Source organism: Lepidochelys kempii, chromosome 15 (assembly GCF_965140265.1).
Source record: "Lepidochelys kempii isolate rLepKem1 chromosome 15, rLepKem1.hap2, whole genome shotgun sequence".
Lineage (NCBI taxonomy): Eukaryota > Metazoa > Chordata > Testudines > Cheloniidae > Lepidochelys > Lepidochelys kempii.
Window position 1 is genome coordinate 427,787 of NC_133270.1, and position 20,089 is coordinate 447,875.

At 47.2% G+C, this 20,089-nt stretch overlaps 1 protein-coding gene across 2 annotated transcripts in view; it reads left to right on the forward strand.

Annotated features, from left to right (window-relative positions):
- The first annotated feature begins 362 nt into the window (after positions 1-362).
- GAL3ST1 (galactose-3-O-sulfotransferase 1) overlaps positions 363-20,089 on the forward strand; it is a 41,239-nt gene continuing 21,512 nt past the window's right edge. For both annotated transcript variants that reach the window (XM_073312934.1, XM_073312935.1), the window contains exon 1: positions 363-731. The gene's annotated coding sequence lies outside the window, so the exon portion shown is untranslated. The remainder of the gene's footprint in view (positions 732-20,089) is intronic.

A 20,089-nucleotide genomic window follows, 5' to 3' on the forward strand; every position in this document is an offset into this window, starting at 1 on the left:
AGGAACCCGTCCGCCTCCCAGCCTGCCACGCCTGCCTGCTGGGTTACGGGTAGGGCCCTCTCCACTAGCCACCAATGGAAACCTGTCCTGTGGTCAAGTGCCTGCCACAAGCTCCCAGCCCTGGCTGTTTTATCTGCATGCTCTGGGCCCTGGGCTCCTGCCATGGTTGGTAAGGCTGCATTTTTCTGTGCCTAGCAGGAGAAATGGGGAAGGAGTGCATGGTCTTCAGTGACAATGTCTTTGTTGATGTCAATGCTGCAGAAGGATACAAATGGTTCTGTTGTTCTCAGCCCCGGAAGGGAGGGCTGTGAATGAGCTCTCTGTGCGGCTTGAAGTGGGAGGAGGGACAAGCCAGGGAGCCAGCTAGGGTGATGGTGAGAGTTCATTCTCGGGACAGTCTCCCTCCAGGAGATGGTGGGAGGGTCCAGCCCCAGCTCCACACCTGGGAGGAGAGTCTGAGATCCTGGAGATAGCAGGCACCATTGGAAAGAAACTGCCTGTTCCAAAGTCCCAAGCTGATGGCATGGCCCTGGCACCGTGGAGTTGGCATAGGGAAGGTGGCCACGACTTCTAGGGAGGGCTGAGCTGCCTTGTAAGAGCTGGCACTGGGATAGTTGCCCAGGAGATTCCATGTTGAAGCAGCATCCCAACGCCCTTTGCGTGCAGTCTGGTCCGACTGAGCCCTGGAAGAAAAGGGAAGTTTGCAGAGAGGAGCTTAAGCCAAGGAAAAGGTGAGGTTCACAGCGGTTTTTTTACAACATATCTACTGCAATGGGGAGTGCGTGTGTGAGAGAGAGAGAGCGTGCAGGGGACGTGTGTGTGAGAGAGCATGTGGGGGAGTGTGTGTTGGGTGTGTGTGAGAGAGAGAGACCATGCATAGGGGATTATGTGTGGTGAAAGAATGGAAAGGGGTGAGGGGGTGATAGAGTGTTTGTCTGTAATGGGGAAGGGAAAGCATATAGTTAGAGCACTGGGTGGTTGCGTGCAGTGGGGTAGTAGAGTCTGTGTGTGCCAGGACACTGTTTGTAAAGAGTCTGGCTGTCACTGAGAGTGTTTGCGGGTGCAGCAGGGAGCATGGGCTTGGGAGAGGGAGATGTATGGGGAAGAGTGAGAGCCCTCCTTTTCCTCTGGGATGCCTGCTCTGCCGGAGGAGTGCCACTGGGGACAGGCTTTCGGGGCTGGGAGGGCTGCAGGGGTGGGGGTAATTGTGGGAAACCTGCTGTCTCTGGGGGTAGCAGTGGGGGTCATGTGTGTCTACAGGAAAGTGGGGGTAGCTGTAGGGGACATGCTGTCTGGGAGGGGCAGTTGGGGCCATGTTCTCTGTATGGGCACAGCTGTGTTACTCTCGTTAGGAAGGTGGTAAGTCACCATGCCCCTGCTCCCAGTGCTAACAGGGAGCCACAAATAACAGGAGCTGCTCCTTGCCACCTGCCTGCAGGGCTGCAGCCTGCATTAATTATTAATCTACTCACCTAAGGCAAAGTCAATACTGAGGCTGGGCTATGAAAACGATCCCAGGAGTATTTATTTATAAACATCCCAGTGGAGGCCAGGCCTGGGTGGAGGAGAAAGTACTCTCTAGCATCCCTGGGAGCAGGGGGAAATGCCCCCTCCACTCTAATGACCATGGATTGGGGATTAGAGACTCTTACTGCAGAGCAGTCACCGGCTGGAGGAGGCAGTTACTTGTTTCACTGCCCGTGTCTCAGGATTTACAGAGCTGGACTCCAGCTAATAGGCTTTTGTGTGTTTCTTTTCACATTTCATTGAACCTCTATAGCTTGGGTTTAGCCAACATCCTGCAGTGTCCGCAACCCAGCCTTGGGCCAGTGCATGGGAACCAGGAAGTGAAACTGACAAGAAACAGAACCGGAAACTGACCAGCCTGTTTCACTGTTTGCTGAGTAAAAGGCAAAAAGTAAATAAACTGAATGGGCAAAGAAAAGTGAGTTAGATGCTTACAGTGAGACCCTGCTTTGAATGTGTCTGCAGCAGTGACCCTCTCCATACTCAGCAGACCTGCTAGCTGTTTGTGTCTGACTCAATTTTCCTGACCTTAGTGACCAAACAAACAAAAACCCCAATAACTTTTGACTGCTCTTAACTGCTGGAAAGTCACATAGCTCTGGGAGAGTGTGTCAGATTGTATTCTGGCTTTTGCATAATTATAATCAATAATAATAATTATGATTAATAAAATATTAATAATAAATACCTACCTCTTATGTAGCACTTTTCATCAACAGAACTATCAACTGAGTTTCAATGACAGGGCCCCAGTTATCTGATCCCAGAACACAATGGCATTACTGAAGCTGTAATGTGGTCTGCAGAATTTTAATTACCAGCGATGATGCATGGGAAGGAATGAGCCCAGTTTTGCTCTCTGATCCAAGGGCTGGCTGTCAAAAACTGAGCGCATTTGTTCTGGAGGAACAAGAAACATGAAAACCATTGTACCATTTTTATAGTCCCTCCTCAGGGAAGAGATGCTCCTTATAATTGTTTCCCGTCAATAATCACAGGTATAATTAGTGGCAGAGGGAAGGAGCTTGGCCCAGATTCTAATCATGGCAATACGTGCACATCTAGTGCTATGCTTAAAGTCATGGCTTTGCTGTACCCTTGGTAAAGAAAGTGGGAAGGAGTGAGTTTTCAATGCAGTCAGTCTTCTGATGTCACAACCCCTTTATGCTCTCATCACTCATTTGAAAGCTATCTACCAGGAGTGACATTTTGGTCTATGCCTGATCTGCACACAGACTTGTGCCAGTTTCACTATAATGTGCTGTTAAATCAGTGAAAAACCTGTGTGGATACACCTAAATTGATTTAAATGTGGCTTACAATCATTTAGTTTAATTTGGCTTCTAAGTGGTTTAAACTGAATTGAGAAAAAACACTTTTAAACCAATTCAAGAGTGCACATGCGTCTTTGCACTACACCACTAACTTAAGTTGATTTAAAAGCAATTCAGTGAAACCAGTACAACTTTGTGTGTAGACAAGGCCACAGTGAGAATGGCTTGACTGACAGGCCCTTTGCACAGCAGTTTCCCTACACATAGGTGGAGCCCCACCAAATTCACAGTCCATTTTGGTCAATTTCACGGTCGTAGATTTTTAAAAATAATACATTTTATTATTTCAGATATTTAATCTGAAATTTCACAGTATTGTAACTCGGGGTCCTGACCCAAAAGAGGGTTGTGGGAGGGGGGGGTCACAAGTTATTGTACGGGATTCGCAGTATTGCCACCCTTACTTCTGCACTGCCTTCAGAGGTAGGTGGCTGGAGAGCAGCAGCTGCTGTCCAGGCGCCCAGCTCATAAGGCAGCACTGCCACCAGCAGCTTTGCAGAAATCAGGATGGCATGGTGTGATATTGTCACCCTTCCTTCTGCGCTGCTGCCTTCAGAGCTGGGCCCTCAGTCAAGAGCTGCCGTTCTCCAGCCGCCCAGCTTTGAAGGCAGCAGGGCAGAAGGAAGGTGGCAGGGCGTTGCCACCCTTCCTTCTGCACTGCTGCTGGCAGTGGCACTGCATTCAGAGCTGGGCGCCTGGACAGCAGCTGCCGCTCTCTGAAGACAGCACAGAAGTAAGGGTGGCAATCCCACAACCCCTCCTACAATAACCTTGCGACCACTGTTCCCTCTAAGCTGTGCGCATGTACGCACGCACACAGATCCTAAACCCCCCGCACACGGCGAAACACCGTGCACACAAATATTTGCACAGAAGCACAAAAATTTGCACAGAAGAAATTTTTTGCACGCACAGCCTGTCAAAAATTAGAGGGAACTTTGCTCGTGACCCACCCCATACCTCTTTTTAGGTCAGGACCCCCAGTTTGAGAAACAGTGGTCTCTCCCATGAAATCTGTATAGTATAGGGTGAAAGTAAACAAAAAAACAGATTTCACAGCAGAGACCAGATTTCATGGTCCATGATGCATTTTTCACAGCTGTGAATTTGGTAGGACTCTACACATAGGGCAGCCTTTTACTGCTAGTGACGGTATTTTCTTTCTATTGTGTAAAAAGAGATTTATTCCTACTTCAGCAGCCAGAGAACCCTGGCTGCCTGTGTGGAGCACCTTGGCCCAGATGCTCAAAGGGATTTAGGTGCATTTCAATGGGAACTAGGGACATTGGAGAATGTGGGCCCTTCTCCCCACCTCAGCAACTTCTGCATGGCAAGGGAGACATGTTTACAAATGCTTCCACTATGCTGCTCATTTTTACACGTTGGGCACTTTGTGGGGTAGAACAGATGCTTGAGTTTGCTGGTTCTGTCAGAGAAAATCTCTCTGTTTCCAGATTAGGCTGTAATAATAATACCTTGCATTTCTATGGCATTTTCATACCAAGTGTGCTGGTGGAGGGGCTACTGTCTTTTGGATGAGCTGTAAAACCAAAGCCTTGGGTGTGAAAGATTCCAACTCACTTCTCACAAATATCAGGGTAGTAGCTCTGGTCCTGGCCCATTTCTGACTATGGTGTCATTTATAATCGCCTGTTCTTCAAATTTCCCCCTGAATTTTCAGCTGAATGCAGGACTTAATATCCTAAATTGTTGTTTAGTGTTCTAGGATTCTGTTAAAGAGCTGCCATGTTCCACCCCAGAGGTGGCTGCATGGCAGTGCTGGGTGAAGTGATTCCTTTTTTGGCCTCCTTTGGGCTAGAAGCTGCTATGAGAACATAGGCCATTATCTTACCATTACTGCCACTCTTGAGAATACTTACAAAACTGTCCCCTGAAGAGAACCTATTAAACCCCAGTCTCTTCTCTGCCAGACGTGTCTGCTGACCATTTGATAAAATCACCTTGGGGGACTATAGAGGTGGGAGTCAAGAGCCGTTAGGTGCATTTCAGTGGGGCTCAGGGGGCTGCTTGTCTAATGAGACAAACGATAGCCTGACCCTGTTGCATTTACACAGCAATGTGATGTTGCCTCTGCATGTTTCAAGGACACAGGAGGTGAGTTATGGTGCAACCGCTCCAGTAGTAGGTTTCCTATCTAGCATGAAGGTAGAATCATAGAATCTGAGGACTGGAAGGGATGTCTTCTAGTCCAGTCCCCTGCACTTAAGGCAGGACTAAGTAATTATCTAGACCAGCTTTTCTCAAACTGGGTTCTGCGGACCCTGGGGGTCCCCGAGGATACTCCAGGGGATCTGCAGGCATCGCTGATCAACTCCTCCTCCCCTCTATTTTCCGGAGACTACTGAAGCCAAACTGGGAGATTTTAGGTGCTAAAAGTCTGGCAGCACAGCAGGGCTAAGCAGGCTTCCTACTTGCCCTGGCTCCACACGGCTCCTGGAAGCAGCTGGCACGACCCTGCAGCTCCTGGGTGGAGGCCAGGGGTCTCGGTGTGCTGCCCTAGCCCGAGTGCCAATTCTGTAGCTCACATTGGCTGTGAACTGTGGCCCATAGGAGCTGTGGGGCAGTGCCTATGGGCAGGGGCAGTGCACGGAGAGCCCCTGGTCCCCCCACCTAGGAGCCACTGCCAGAGGGGTGTGCCAGTCGCTTTCGGGAGCCATGCAAAGTAAGAGCCGCCTGGCCGGAACCCACACCCTCTCCCACACCCCAACTCCCTGCCCCAGCCCAGAGTCCACACCCTGCACCCAAACTCCCTCCCAGAGCCTGCACCCTGCACCCCCCCTGCACCCCAACTCCCTGCCCCAGCCTGGTGAAAGTGATTGAGGGTGGGGGAGAACGAATGATGGAGGGAGTGGGGATGGAGTCAGCGGGGGGTGGGAAGAGGTGGGGCGGGAATGGGGCCTTGAGGGAAGGGATGGGGTGAGGGCAGGGCCTGGGGCTAAGTGGATGGGCTTGGGGGGTCCCTGAAAAATTTTAAATCAAAATGGGGGTCCTTGGGTTGCTAAAGTTTGAGAACCGCTGATCTAGACCATCCCCAGCAGATGTTTGTCTAATCTGCTCTTAAAAATCTCCAATGGTGGAGATTCTACAACCTCCCTGGGCAATTTATTCCAGTATTTAACGACCCTGATAGGATATTTTTCCTATTGTCCAACCTAAACCTCCCGGGTATTCCTGGTGCTGCCATCCCAGTGGTATCAGCCATTTCAGTCTGTGCCTACATAGATCCCCTTCTAGCCTGGAGGTGTTGGGGTTGGAAACACAGACTGGTGTTTGATGATGATGCCTCTGGTTGCTGATGGGGTGTCTTTGTCATAAGCCCAGGAGGAGACTATCTTTCCTGCGTCAAGCCTGGGGTCATGATCACTGGGCTAGAGGAAGAGAAGTTCATAGAATCATAGAATATCAGGATTGGAAGAGACCTCAGGAAGTCATCTAGTCCAACCCCCTGCTCAAAGCAGGACCAATGCCCAACTAAATCATCCCAGCCAGGGCTTTGTCAAGCCTGACCTTAAAAATATCTAAGGAAGGAGATTCCACCACCTCCCTAGGTAACGCATTCCAGTGTTTCATCACCCTCCTAGTAAAAAAGTTTTTCCTAATATCCAACCTAAATCTCCCCCACTGCAACTTGAGACCATTACTCCTTGTTCTGTCCTCTGCTACCACTGAGAACAGTCTAGATCCATCCTCTTTGGAACCCCCTTTTAGGTAGTTGAAAGCAGCTATCAAATCCCCCCTCATTCTTCTCTTCCACAGACTAAACAATCCCAGTTCCCTCAGCCTCTCCTTATAAGTCATGTGTTCCAGTCCCCTAATCATTTTTGTTGCCCTCCGCTGGACGTTTTCCAATTTTTCCACATCCTTCTTGTAGTGTGGGGCCCAAAACTGGACACAGTACTCCAGATGAGGCCTCACCAATGTTGAATAGAGGGGAACAATCACATCCCTCGATCTGCTGGCAATGCCCCTACTTATATATCCCAAAATGCCATTGGCCTTCTTGGCAACAAGGGCACACTGTTGACTCATATCCAGCTTCTCGTCCCTGTAACCTCTAGGTCCTTTTCTGCAGAACTGCTGCTGAGCCATTCGATCCCTAGTCTGTAGCTGGGAGTCTCTGCTGGGAGCTGAGGTGCCAGGTCCCTCTTGAATGACTTGGAGGAAGCGAGGCATTAGAAAGACGGTAGCTGCTGCTGCCAGGCTGGTGGGAAGAGGATCAGCTTTCCGATCCTTGTGTTCAGGTACAAAGGCTGCCAGGGATACACCAGTGAAGGGTAGAAAGGACAGCAGCAGAGAGGCAGTTTGTGAGAGCATCCCCGCCCCCTCCCCGGGAGGTCTGCCTATCACTAGACGATGACAATAGCCAAAAGGCTGGCACCCTCCTGCCCCCACCCAGCTTCAGATCTGGAACTTTTCCTGTGGACCAGTTTTAGTGGAAGGGAAGCAGCTGGTTCTGCCCGAGACACTAGGCTGCAGTGTTGGGTGTCAGGGATAAGGGAGTCCTGTTACCAGCTGCTGCCCTCAACTTCAGGATCCACTTACAATTTCCATTCATTATTCAGTGCGATGGGAATCTCAGCGGCAACCAGTCAGCACTGAGTGGCGCCCGTGAATACTGCTCCAAAACCAATTCTTCCTAATATGGTGTCTGTTATATGAGGATGTTTCCCTGTTAACAGACTGGCATTTCTTGACTTCTGCCTTTCTGCAACATTGGTTTCTGTAAAGACAGTTAAAATGATTATTAATCCTTTTCTGCCTAATGCAGTAGGTTTTTTTTGTTTGTTTGTTTGTTTGTTTAACACAATACGCAACAATGCTAGCAACAAGACAAACACAGAATCATAGAATCATAGAATATCAGGGTTGGAAGGGACCTCAGGGGGTCATCTAGTCCAACCCCCTGCTCAAAAGCAGGACCCATACCCAATTAAATCATCCCAGCCAGGGCTTTGTCAAGCCTGACCTTAAAAACTTCTAAGGAAGGAGATTCCACCACCTCCCTAGGCAACGCATTCCAGTGTTTCACCACCCTCCTAGTGAAAAAGTTTTTCCTAATATCCATCCTAAACCTCCCCTACTGCAACTTGAGACCATTACTCCTTGTCCTGTCCTCTTCCACCACTGAGAATAGTCTAGAACCATCCTCTCTGGAACTACCTCTCAGGTAGTTGAAAGCAGCTATCAAATCCCCCCTCATTCTTCTCTTCCACAGACTAAACAATCCCAGTTCCCTCAGCCTCTCCTCATAAGTCATGTGTTCCAGACCCCTAATCATTTTTGTTGCCCTTCACTGGACTCTCTCCAATTTATCCACATCCTTCTTGTAGTGTGGGGCCCAAAACTGGACACAGTACTCCAGATGAGGCCTCACCAATGTCGAATAGAGGGGGACGATCACGTCCCTCGATCTGCTCGCTATGCCCCTACTTATACAGCCCAAAATGCCATTGGCCTTCTTGGCAACAAGGGCACACTGCTGGCTCATATCCAGCTTCTCGTCCACTGTCACCCCTAGGTCCTTTTCCGCAGAACCGCTGCCTAGCCATTCGGTCCCTAGTCTGTAGCTGTGCATTGGGTTCTTCCGTCCTAAGTGCAGGACCCTGCACTTATCCTTATTGAACCTCATCAGATTTCTTTTGGCCCAATCCTCCAATTTGTCTAGGTCCCTCTGTATCCTATCCCTGCCCTCCAGCGTATCTACCACTCCTCCCAGTTTAGTATCATCCGCAATGCTGAGAGTGCAATCCACACCATCCTCCAGATCATTTATGAAGATATTGAACAAAACCGGCCCCAGGACCGACCCCTGGGGCACTCCACTTGACACCGGCTGCCAACTAGACATGGAGCCATTGATCACTACCCGTTGAGCCCGACAATCTAGCCAACTTTCTACCCACCTTATAGTGCATTCTTCCAGCCCATACTTCCTTAACTTGCTGACAAGAATACTGTGGGAGACCGTGTCAAAAGCTTTGCTTAAGTCAAGATACAATACATCCACTGCTTTCCCTTCATCCACAGAACCAGTAATCTCATCATAGAAGGCGATTAGATTAGTCAGGCATGACCTTCCCTTGGTGAATCCATGCTGACTGTTCCTGACCACTTTCCTCTCATGTAAGTGCTTCAGGATTGATTCTTTGAGGACCTGTTCCATGATTTTTCCGGGGACTGAAGTGAGGCTTACTGGCCTGTAGTTCCCAGGATCCTCCTTCTTCCCTTTTTTAAAGATTGGCACTACATTAGCCTTTTTCCAGTCATCCGGGACTTCCCCCGTTCGCCACGAGTTTTCAAAGATAATGAAATCACAAGACAAAACATAAAACACAAAACAATTTTTGTCACGACAATAGATTCATGGAAATCTGGGTTGCTCTTCAGCTGGTATCAGCTTTTCCTGATTTTTTGAAAGACAAAAAGAACATGTCTCTACCCCTTTTGGGGTGGCAGATTTTTGCTTAAAATATCCCTTTCTTTTACAAATACTCTTGCTGATTGCAGGCAAAACAGAGGAATTACCCCCATACTTTCCTGTGTTTTTGTTCTAGAGGGAGGCCAGGTTTCAATGGCTTCTACCTTTTAAGGGTTTAGGGGAAATTATCCCACTGTTTAGTCATTAAACTCATGAGGTGGTGTACCTCAGTTTCCCTTGCTATATAGGAGACCAAGTTTGTAATGTTTTTTTGCTGTGCTAAGTTTTAAGTTTATTCACAGGTAATAGCTGAGAAGCATCATTACCATATGACCTTAAAGGTTTTTTTGTTTTGTTTTTTTTCCCAAAAATCATACCCTTTACATTGTTACAGGGGTACTTATTAACATTAAATTTATCCCAAAGTTTAATATTAACAATAACATTAGCATCAAATTTATTAAAGGTATCTTGTTATATATACCATGAATTTTATCCTTGGGGTTTTGGTGAATTAAAAAGGAGAGTCATGCATTTAAGCAGACCCCTTTTGTACCTGTCTTCAGATTTCAGCACTGCATAGTGCATTTTTCTACTTCAGGTTAACCTGTTCCTCTCTTATTTTTAGGTTTGACCTCTTTTTCCACCTTCCTCTGGAGGGTCATAATTTAAGCCTTTTGGTTTCAGGTAGTTTCTTTGCTTACCAGGTATGTTCTTTATCTGCAGCTCCTTTGTGCTGCCATTTCTGTGCAGTTCTCTCCTTTCTCTATCAGTTAGCTAATTTGCATCAACACAGATGCTTTCTGGCTTGCTTTTGGATCCAAAGCCATCAGCCATCAGAGACTGTCTTAAAAGGGATACAATCAACTTTCACCAGAGTTCTGATTACTTTTAACTTTCAACTCCTGCTTCCAAAACACACAGCAATCTGAAAAAGAAAACTCAACCTATCTTGGCTCCTTTTGGAGCCCTAATAGGATTTTAATTAAGTAGCATGTTTTATTTGCATTTCTTTTACCGCTTCTACAATATACACTGCACACATCCTGGGGAAAATGCACATTTCTTCCATAGTTTAACTTCTATAACATTGTATTAGCCATATCAATTTTTACATAAGATGTAACTGTTTCTTTTGTGCTCACCGAGTTTTCATATACCCTTATCAAAGTAAAAAGAAAAGGAGGACTTGTGGCACCTAAGGGTATGTCTACACTATGAAATTAGGTTGAATTTAAAGAAGTCGGTTTTGTAGAAAGCGGTTTTATACAGTTGATTGTGTGTCCCCCCACACAAGTGCTCTAAGTGCATATAGTAGGCGGAGTGTGTCCACTGTACAGAGGCAACCGTCGACTTCCGGACCGTTGCACTGTGGGTGGCTATCCCACAGTTCCCGCAGTCTCCGCCGCCCATCTGAATTCTGGGTAGAAATCCCAGTGCCTGATGGGGCTAAAACATTGTCACGGGTGGTTCTGGGTACATATCGTCAGGCCCCCGTTCCCTCCCTTCCTCCAGGAAAGCAAGGGCAGACAATCGTTTTGCACCTTTTTTCTTGAGTTACCTGTGCAGACGCCATACCACGGCAAGCATGGAGCCCTCTCAGCTAACCATCACCATATGTCTCCTGGGTGCTGGCAGATGTGGTACTGCATTGCTACACAGCAGCATTTTATTGCCTTTTGGCAGCAGACAGTGCAGTATGACTGGTAGCCATCATCGACGTAGTCCTGGGTGCTCTTTTAGTCGGGCGCCTGGGCAAAAATGAGAGTGATTCAGCCAAGTCATTTCCCTTTTAAGTTTCGTCTCATGGCGATTCAGTCCTACCGGCAGTGCACTGTCTTTTAACCTCCAGCCAGCAGAAGATGATGGCTAGTTGTCATTCTGCACCGTCTTCTGCCGAGCACTTAGGAGATGATGACGGCTAGCGGTCATACTGCACAGTCTGCTGCCAGCAAGATGTATAAAGATAGATGAAGTGGCTCAAAACAAGAAATAGACCAGATTTATTTTGTATTCATTTTCTCCTCCCTCCCTCCTTCCCTCTGTGAAATCAACAGCCTGCCAAGCCCAGTTTTGAGTTCTATCCTTGAGGTTTTGAGTTCTGTCCTTGAGGGGGCCATTCAGTTTCTCGCAAAGCCACCCCTCTGTTGATTTTAATTCTCTGTAAGCCAATCCTATAAGCCATGTCGTCAGTCGCCCCCCTCTCCATCAGGGCAACAGCAGACAATCGTTCCGCGCCTTTTTTCTGTGCAGAGGCTATACTACAGCAAGCATGGAGCCCGCTCAGATCACTTTGGCAATTAGGAGCACATTAAACACCATGCACATTATCCAGCAGTATATGCAGCACCGGAACCTGGCAAAGCAATACCGGGCGAGTAGGCGACATCAGCGCAGTAACGTGAGTGATGAGGACATGGACACAGACTTCTCTCAAAGCAGGGGCCCTGGCAATGTGGGCATCATGGTGCTAATGGGGCAGGTTCATATGGTGGAACGCCGATTCTGGGCTCAGGAAACAAGCACAGACTGGTGGAACCGCATACTGTTGCAAGTCTGGAATAATTCCCAGTGGTTGCGAAATATTTTGCATGCGTAAGGGCACTTTCATGGAATTTTGTGACTTGCTTTCCCCTGCCCTGAGGCGCAAGAATACCAAGATGAGAGTGGCCCTCACAGTTGAGAAGTGAGTGGCAATAGCCCTGTGGAAGCTTGCAACGCCAGACAACTACCAGTCAGTTGGGAATCAATTTGGAGTGGGCAAATCTACTGTGGGGGCTGCTGTGATGCAAGTAGCCAACGCAATCAAAGATCTGCTGATATCAAGGGTAGTGACCCTGGGAAATGTGCAGGTCATAGTGGATGGCTTTGCTGCAATGGGATTCCCTAACTGTGGTGGGGCCATAGACAGAACCCATATCCCTATCTTGCCACCGGAGCACCAAGGTGGTGAGTACATAAACCGCAAGGGGTACTTTTCAATGGTGCTGCAAGAACTGGTGGATCACAAGGGACGTTTCACCAACATCAACGCGGGATGGCCGGGAAAGGTACATGACAATTGCATCTTCAGGAACTCTGGTCTGTTTCAACAGCTGCAGCAAGGGACTTACTTCCCAGACCAGAAAATAACCGTTGGGGACATTGAAATGCCTATATGTATCCTTGGGGACCCAGCCTACCCCTTAATGCCATGGCTTATGAAGCCATACACAGGCAGCCTGGACAGTAGTCAGGAGCTGTTCAACTACAGGCTGAGCAAGTGCAGAATGGTGGTAGAATGTGCATTTGGATGTTTAAAAGCACGCTGGCGCAGTTTACTGACTCGGTTAGACCTCAGCGAAACCAATATTCCCACTGTTATTACTGCTTGCTGTGCGCTCCATAATATCTGTGAGAGTAAGGGGGAGATGTTTATGGTGGGGTGGGAGGTTGAGGCAAATCGCCTGGCTTCTGGTTTCGCACAGCCAGACACCAGGGCGGTTAGAAGAGCACAGGAGGGCACGGGGTGCGCATCAGAGAAGCTTTGAAAACCAGTTTCATGACTGGACAGGCTACGGTGTGAAATTTCTGTTTGTTTCACCATGATGAAACCCACCACCCCTTGGTTCACTCTACTTCCCTGTAAGCTAACCACTCTCCCCTCCTCCCTTTGATCACCACTTGCAGAGGCAATAAAGTCATTGTTGCTTCACATTCATACCTTCTTTATTCATTCATCACACAAATAGGGGGATAACTACCAAGGTAGCCCAGGAGGGGTGGTGGAGGAGAGAAGCACCAGGAGGGGTGGTGGAGGAGGGAAGGACAAGGCCACACAGCACTTTAAAAATTTAAAACTTTAAAACTTATTGAATGCCAGCCTTCTGTTGCTTGGGCAATCCTCTGGAGTGGAGTGGCCAGGTGGCCAGAGGCCCCCCCACTGCGTTCTTGGGCGTCTGGGTGAGGAGGCTATGGAACTTGGGGAGGAGGGCGGTTGGGTACACAGGGGCTGTAGCGGCGGTCTGTATTCCTGCTGCCTTTCCTGCAGCTCAACCATACTCTGGAGTATATTGGTTTGATCCTCCAGCAGCCTCAGCATTGAATCCTACCTCCTCTCATCACGCTGCTGCCACATTTGAGCTTCAGCCCTCTCTTCAGCCCACCACTTACTCTCTTCAGCCCTCTCCTCCAAGTCATATTGTTCTTTCCTGCACTCTGACATTGTCTGCCTCCACGCAGTCGTCTGTGCTATGTCAGTGTGGGAGGACACCATGAGCTCAGAGAACATTTCATCACGAGTGCATTTTTTTTCGCCTTCTAATCTTCACTAGCCTCTGGGAAGGAGAAGATCCTGTGATCATTGAAACACATGCAGCTGGTGGAGAAAAAAAAAGAGGCAGTGGTATTTAAAAAGACACATTTTCTAGAACAATGGCTACACTCTTTCATGGTTAAAACCTTGCTGTTAACATTACATACACAGCACATGTGCTTTCGTTCCAAGGTCGCATTTTGCCTCCCCCCACCATGTGGCTAGCCCCTCACACCCCACCTGCCCCCGTCTAACAGCGGAGAACATTTCTGTTCAGCCACAGGCAAACAGCCCAGCAGGAATGGGCACCTCTGCATGTCCCCTTAGAAAAGGGGGACAAAAGGGGGAAAAGGGGGACCGTATTTCAACCAGGTGACCATGAATGATATCACTCTCCTGAGGATAACACAGAGAGATAAAGAACGGATGTTGTTTGAATGCCAGCAAACATACACTGCAATGCTTTGTTCTACAATGATTCCCGAGTACGTGCTACTGGCCTGGGGTGGTAAAGTGTCCTACCATGGTGGGTGGAATAAGGCTGCCCTCCCCAGAAACCTTTTGCAAAGGCTTTGGGAGTACATCCAGGAGAGCCACAAATGCCAAGGCAAATTAATCATTAAACATGCTTGCTTTTAAACCATGTATAGTATTTTAAAAGGTACACTCACCAGAGGTCCCTTCTCCACCTGGCGGGTCCGGGAGGCAGCCTTAGGTGGGTTCAGGGGAGACTGCCTACAGGTCCAGGGTGAGAAACAGTTCCTGTCTGTCGGGAAAACCAGTTTCTCAGCTTGCTTGCTGTGAGCTATCTACAACTTCATCATCATCATCTTCCTCGTCCCCAAAACCTGCTTCTGTGTTGCCTCCATCTCCATTGAAGGAGTCAAACAACACAGCTGGGGTAGTGGTGGCCGAACCCCCTAAAATGGCATGCAGCTCATCATAGAAGCGGCATGTTTGGGGCTCTGACCCGGAGCGGCCATTTGCCTCTCTGTTTTCTGGTAGGCTTGCCTCAGCTCCTTAAGTTTCATGCGGCATTGCTTCGGGTCCCTGTTATGGCCTCTGTCCTTCATGCCCTGGGAGATTTTGACAAATGTTTTGGCATTTCGAAAACTGGAACGGAGTTCTGATAGCACGGATTCCTCTCCCTATACAGCGGTCAGATCCCATACCTCCTGTTCGGTCCATGCTGGATCTCTTTTGCAATTCTGGGACTCCATCATGGTCACCTCTGCTGATGAGCTCTGCATGGTCACCTCTGCTGATGAGCTCTGGCCAGCGTGGCAAGCTGCAGGTGACCATGCAAACAGGAAATTGAAATTCAGAAGTTTGCGGGCCTTTTCCTGTCTACCTGACCAGTGCATCTGAGTTGAGAGTGCTGTCCAGAGCGGTCACAATAGAGCACTCTGGGATAGCTCCCGCAGGCCAATACCGTCTAATTGCGTCCACAGTACCCCAAATTTGACCTGGCAAGGCCGATTTAAGCGCTAATCCACTTGTCAGAGGTGGATTAAGGAAATCGATTTTAAGAGCCCTTTAAGTCGAAAAAAAGGGCTTTATCGTGTGAACGGGGGCAGGTTTACATCGATTTAATGCTGCTAAATTTGACCTAAACTCCTAGTGTAGACCAGGGCTAAGACACTAACAAATTTATTTGAGCATAAGCTTTCGTGAGCTACAGCTCACTTCATCGGATGTTTTTGCAAATACAGACTAACATGGCTGCTACTCTGAAACCTTATCAAAGTGACAGTTTGATTACTCAGAGCTACCTTAAGGCTCAGTGTTTCTAACATTGCTTCTTTGTGCACCTCACCACTGCTGTTGCTCCAGAAGGGCACACTGTCTTTTTTAATTTCTTATACTTTTACTACAGCTCTTATCTGCTATTTTGTTACCAAAAAACAAATCCAGAATCTTTTCCTATTTTCCTGGCTTTGACTGCCCTGCTTGCAGCCACAGCTTTGGTTTTTAAAAAGATATTGAACATTATAAAGCATTAAGGTACCTTAAGGGTTAAATGCTAAATACCAAAGCCAAACAGCACTAGTTACCTGTGTCTGGCAAACAGTGTCTGTCATTTCTGCAACTTTTAATGAAAGATTTGAATGGATTTTAGTGGTATTATTTAAAAACAGAACAAAACCAATTCATCTTAAACCTGCAGACCAGGAGTATTGATTTAGGTCCTTAAAACCTCACATATTTACACAATATATTTACACACACACATTATTTTTTCTTAACATCCCTTACACTGCTTTAATTTTTACACAGTTATACATAGATTACATGTGTATACATTTGCGGGAGGTAAAGTTTCAGTAGAAACCCCTTATGTTCTTTTAGTGAATTTAACTAAATTGTTCATAGTCAAATGATTTAAATCAGATTGTCTCTTTGCCTGGCTTATTTACAGACATTCCTTTGGAAAAGAGCCCATTTTTCCTTCAGAATGTCTGCAAAGAAACCAAGAATTCTTTTTCTATAACACTTTTCCTTTTTAACATTTTGACAATGTTCAACTGCTTAATTCCCTTCAGAATCTGCAGTTAACTTCTCACTCTCTTTCCTTAAATCACTTGCTTATCTCCCAAAATGACACCTTCATCAACTCAGATTTCACCATTCCGAGTACAGTAACTCCTCACTTAAAGTCGTCTCACTTAACGTTGTTTCGTTGCTGATCAATTAGGGAACATGCTGTTTAAAGTTGTGTAATGCTCCCTTATAATGTCATTTGGCAGCGGCCTGCTTTGTCCACTACTTGCAGGAAGCTAGTGAGGGCTTGGAACCAGGGTGGGCCGGCAGCCCCGCATCAGCTCCCTGCTCCCCTAAGTTCTCTGTGTGGCAACTGCCCAGCAGGCTATCAATTGCCGGCAGTTCAGCTGTCCCTCCCCCCACTGCCCTGTGCTGCTCCTGCCCTCTGCTTTAGAGCTGCTCCCTGAGCCTCCTGCTTGCTATGTGCAGGGGGAGGGAGAGGAGGAAGAGGGGGGCTAATGTCAGGGTGTCCCCCTCCCCCGGCTGCTGCACCCCACTTACTCCATCTTCAGTAGAGCAGGGGGGACACACGACAGGGCTCAGGACGGAGGGAGCTTCCTGGCAGCAGCTGCGGTCTCAGTTTGCTGATCTACTTAACAAGGTAGGGTATTTAAGAGTGTGGTCTGGGGTCAGCATACTTAAAGGGACAATGTGCATTTCTCTCTCTCACACACACAGTGTGTGTCTCTGTCTGCCATGCTGTCTCCCCTCCCTCCATTCGTGCTGCCTTGTAGAGTGTGAGGCTACATTAACAGCAATGAGTTAACCCTTGAGGGCTCAGCCAATTGCTAGTTCATCATTTAGCAGTAAGACACTTCCTGCTATCTATTCAGGGGACACCATTATAGGGCCTAATCACATCAATCACACTATCACACTATCGTTCACCTGCGCATCTACCAATGTGATATATGACATCATGTGTCAGCAGTGCCCCTCTGCCATGTACATTGGTCAAACTGGACAGTCTCTACATAAAAGAATCAATGGACACAGATCAGACATCAAGAATTATAACATTCAAAAACCAGTTGGAGAACACTTCAATCTCTCTGATCACTCGATTACAGACCTAAAAGTGGCAATTCTTCAACAAAAAAAACTTCAAAAACAGACTCCAACGAGAAATTGCTGAATTGGAATTAATTTGCAAACTGGATTTTCATGTTCTCTGTATATAAATCTCCCCACTGTATTTTCCACTGAATGCATCCGATGATGCTCATGAAAGCTTACGCTCAAATAAATTTGTTAGTCTCTAAGGTGCCACAAATCCTGCTTTTCTTTTTGCGAATACAGACGAACACGGCTGCTACTCTGAAACATTTCCTGAGAAGTACCCCACCCTCTGACTTCACCACCTCAGTCAAGCTTCACAATCACCATCGCTGTGTAGCAGTATTAAATTGTTTGTTTAAAACTTATACTATGTATAATATAGTCTTTTGTCTGGTGAAAAAATTTTCCCTGGTACCTAATCCCCCCATTCACATTAATTCTTATGGGGAAATTGGATTTGCTTAACATCGTTTCGCGTAAAGTCGCATATTTCAGGAACAGAACTACTATGTCAAGTGAGGAGTTACTGTATTGTCCCAGGGATCTGAAATCCCCATGCCTATCCTTTCCTTACTCCTGCCACTAGGCCCCTCAGGGCTCCCAACCTGTTTTCCAATCTCTTTATCTGTTGCCTGCCTGCTTGTCTGGATCTGATCCTGCTTTCCTCGCTGAACTATCCCTTCTTATGGGCACAGGCTTTGTCCCGCTAACCATTTAGCAAAGAGGGTGGGCTCCTCAATTAGCCCCCACACTTCCTGGTCCCTTTTGTTTAACATTTTTCTTAAAATTGTGAAATCACAACAATATCCCACACTCCAATATCCTTCAGAGTGAGGTTTTACAGAAATCTACTCCTTATTTGCCCACGCTTGTGCTGGGACTTACAAAACACAAAAAATCTATATCCATAAAGAAAAGAAGTACTTGTGGCACCTTAGAGACTAACCAATTTATTAGAGCATAAGCTTTCATGAGCTACAGCTCACTTAATCAGATGCATAAAAACTCTGTTTGACAGAGCAGGAGGGGGGAACGCTAAGCCCCCTACCTTTTGGGCTACGACCGAGGGTCTATTCACCTATGTAATTTTTCCCCAAAAGACGGGTCGCCCCGAGGACTCTAATCCTCCCCCTATTGCCTGGCACTTCTACGACCGGGGGTGTGCACATCAGAATGATCAATCACTTTATATGTATGGTATATCTTTTAGCAGTATTTAGCAGTGTTTTCAACAATCACAGTGCATGTCTTCCCCCTTTTGCAATTCTCCACCAAAAATGTTATGCTTAAAGAAGCACAGGGGATCTTTTTCAGGGGAAAAGGCAATACACCACTTTATTGAAGATACAACAATTAGCATATGCATTCAATCACACGCACACACACACTGTTCCGCCAGTCATTGTTATAGTTACCAGTCCAGAGTCCAGATCAATCTAGTGGCCAGGTAGGTTGATCACGGGTAGAGAGGAGCCGGGTTCTGTCAGTTGCGACACAATACTTCAGGGAAGTCTTGGCAGGATGAACCCAAAGTGATTTTCCTTCCTTGGGAACCAATGAGTTTTGCACCATCATGCTGTAATCAACTGTTGTTTGATGAGTGCTTGTTTTCTTACATTGTTTTTCTCATCCTTTATCTTGTTCTTTCATTAAGTCTTTCAGGGAGTTATCCCTGCTGGTTTTGATCACTGCTATCTTGTCCCCATTGATAGGTGCCTGTCTCATTTTTAGAGTCGTCAATCTACCCTCCTCTGATATTTCAATAGGGGCATGTTTCAGCCTCCTGGCACCCTTGTGTCTGTCTCTGGTTCCTCCCTAGAACATCTGGTTCAGCCATGGCCTTCACACTTATCTCTTAACACCCATTCCTCATTCACACACAAAAGAGAATTAATTTACACAGAACATTTTGAACAGGAACATCAAATTGCAATGCAGAAGAAAAACAATCATGGCATTCTTTTACTTATTTTAAAATGCTAAGCCTACAACAAAGTGGTGACCCTCAAAGGTCTGTTACTGCCTTGAAATCAGCTCAGATACAGAATTATACAAACATAAAATCCTACTACTACAACAGGCCTCTCCCCCCCCTTCCCCCGCCTGCCCTCCCCATCCTCTCCCCTCTTTGGTCTACACATGGTAATGTTTTTGGAAGTATGAAGGGGCCTCAGTTTCAGATTTTTGCCCTGAGTCGCCCAAAACCTTTGTGGGCCTTGCCTGGAGCATTGCTGCAAGCATAGAATCATAGAATATCAGGGTTGGAAGGGACCTCAGGAGCTCATCTAGTCCAACCCCCTGCTCAAAGCAGGACCAATCCCCAACTAATCATCCCAGCCAGGGCTTTGTCAAGCCTAACCTTAAAAACCTCAAAGGAAGGAGATTCCACCACCTCCCTAGGTAACCCATCCCAGTGCTTCACCACCCTCCTAGGGAAATAGTTTTTCCTAATATCCAGCCTAAACCTCCCCCACTGCAACTTGAGACCATTACTCCTTTTTCTGTCATCTGCTACCACTGAGAACAGTCTAGAGCCATCTTCTTTGAAACCCCCTTTCAGGTAGTTGAAAGCAGCTATCAAATCCCACCTCATTCGTCTCTTCTGCAGACTAAACAATCCCAGTTCTCTCAGCCTCTCCTCATAAGTCATGTGCTTCAGTCCCCTAATCATTTTTGTTGCCCTCCGCTGGACGCTTTCCAATTTTTCCATATCCTTCTTGTAGTGTGGGGCCCAAAACTGGACACAGTACTCCAGATGAGACCTCACCAATGTCGAATAGATGGGAATGATCACGTCCCTCAATCTGCTGGCAATGTCCCTACTTTTGCAGCCCAAAATGCGATTAGCCTTCTTGGCAACAAGGGCACATTATTGACTCATATCCAGCTTCTCAT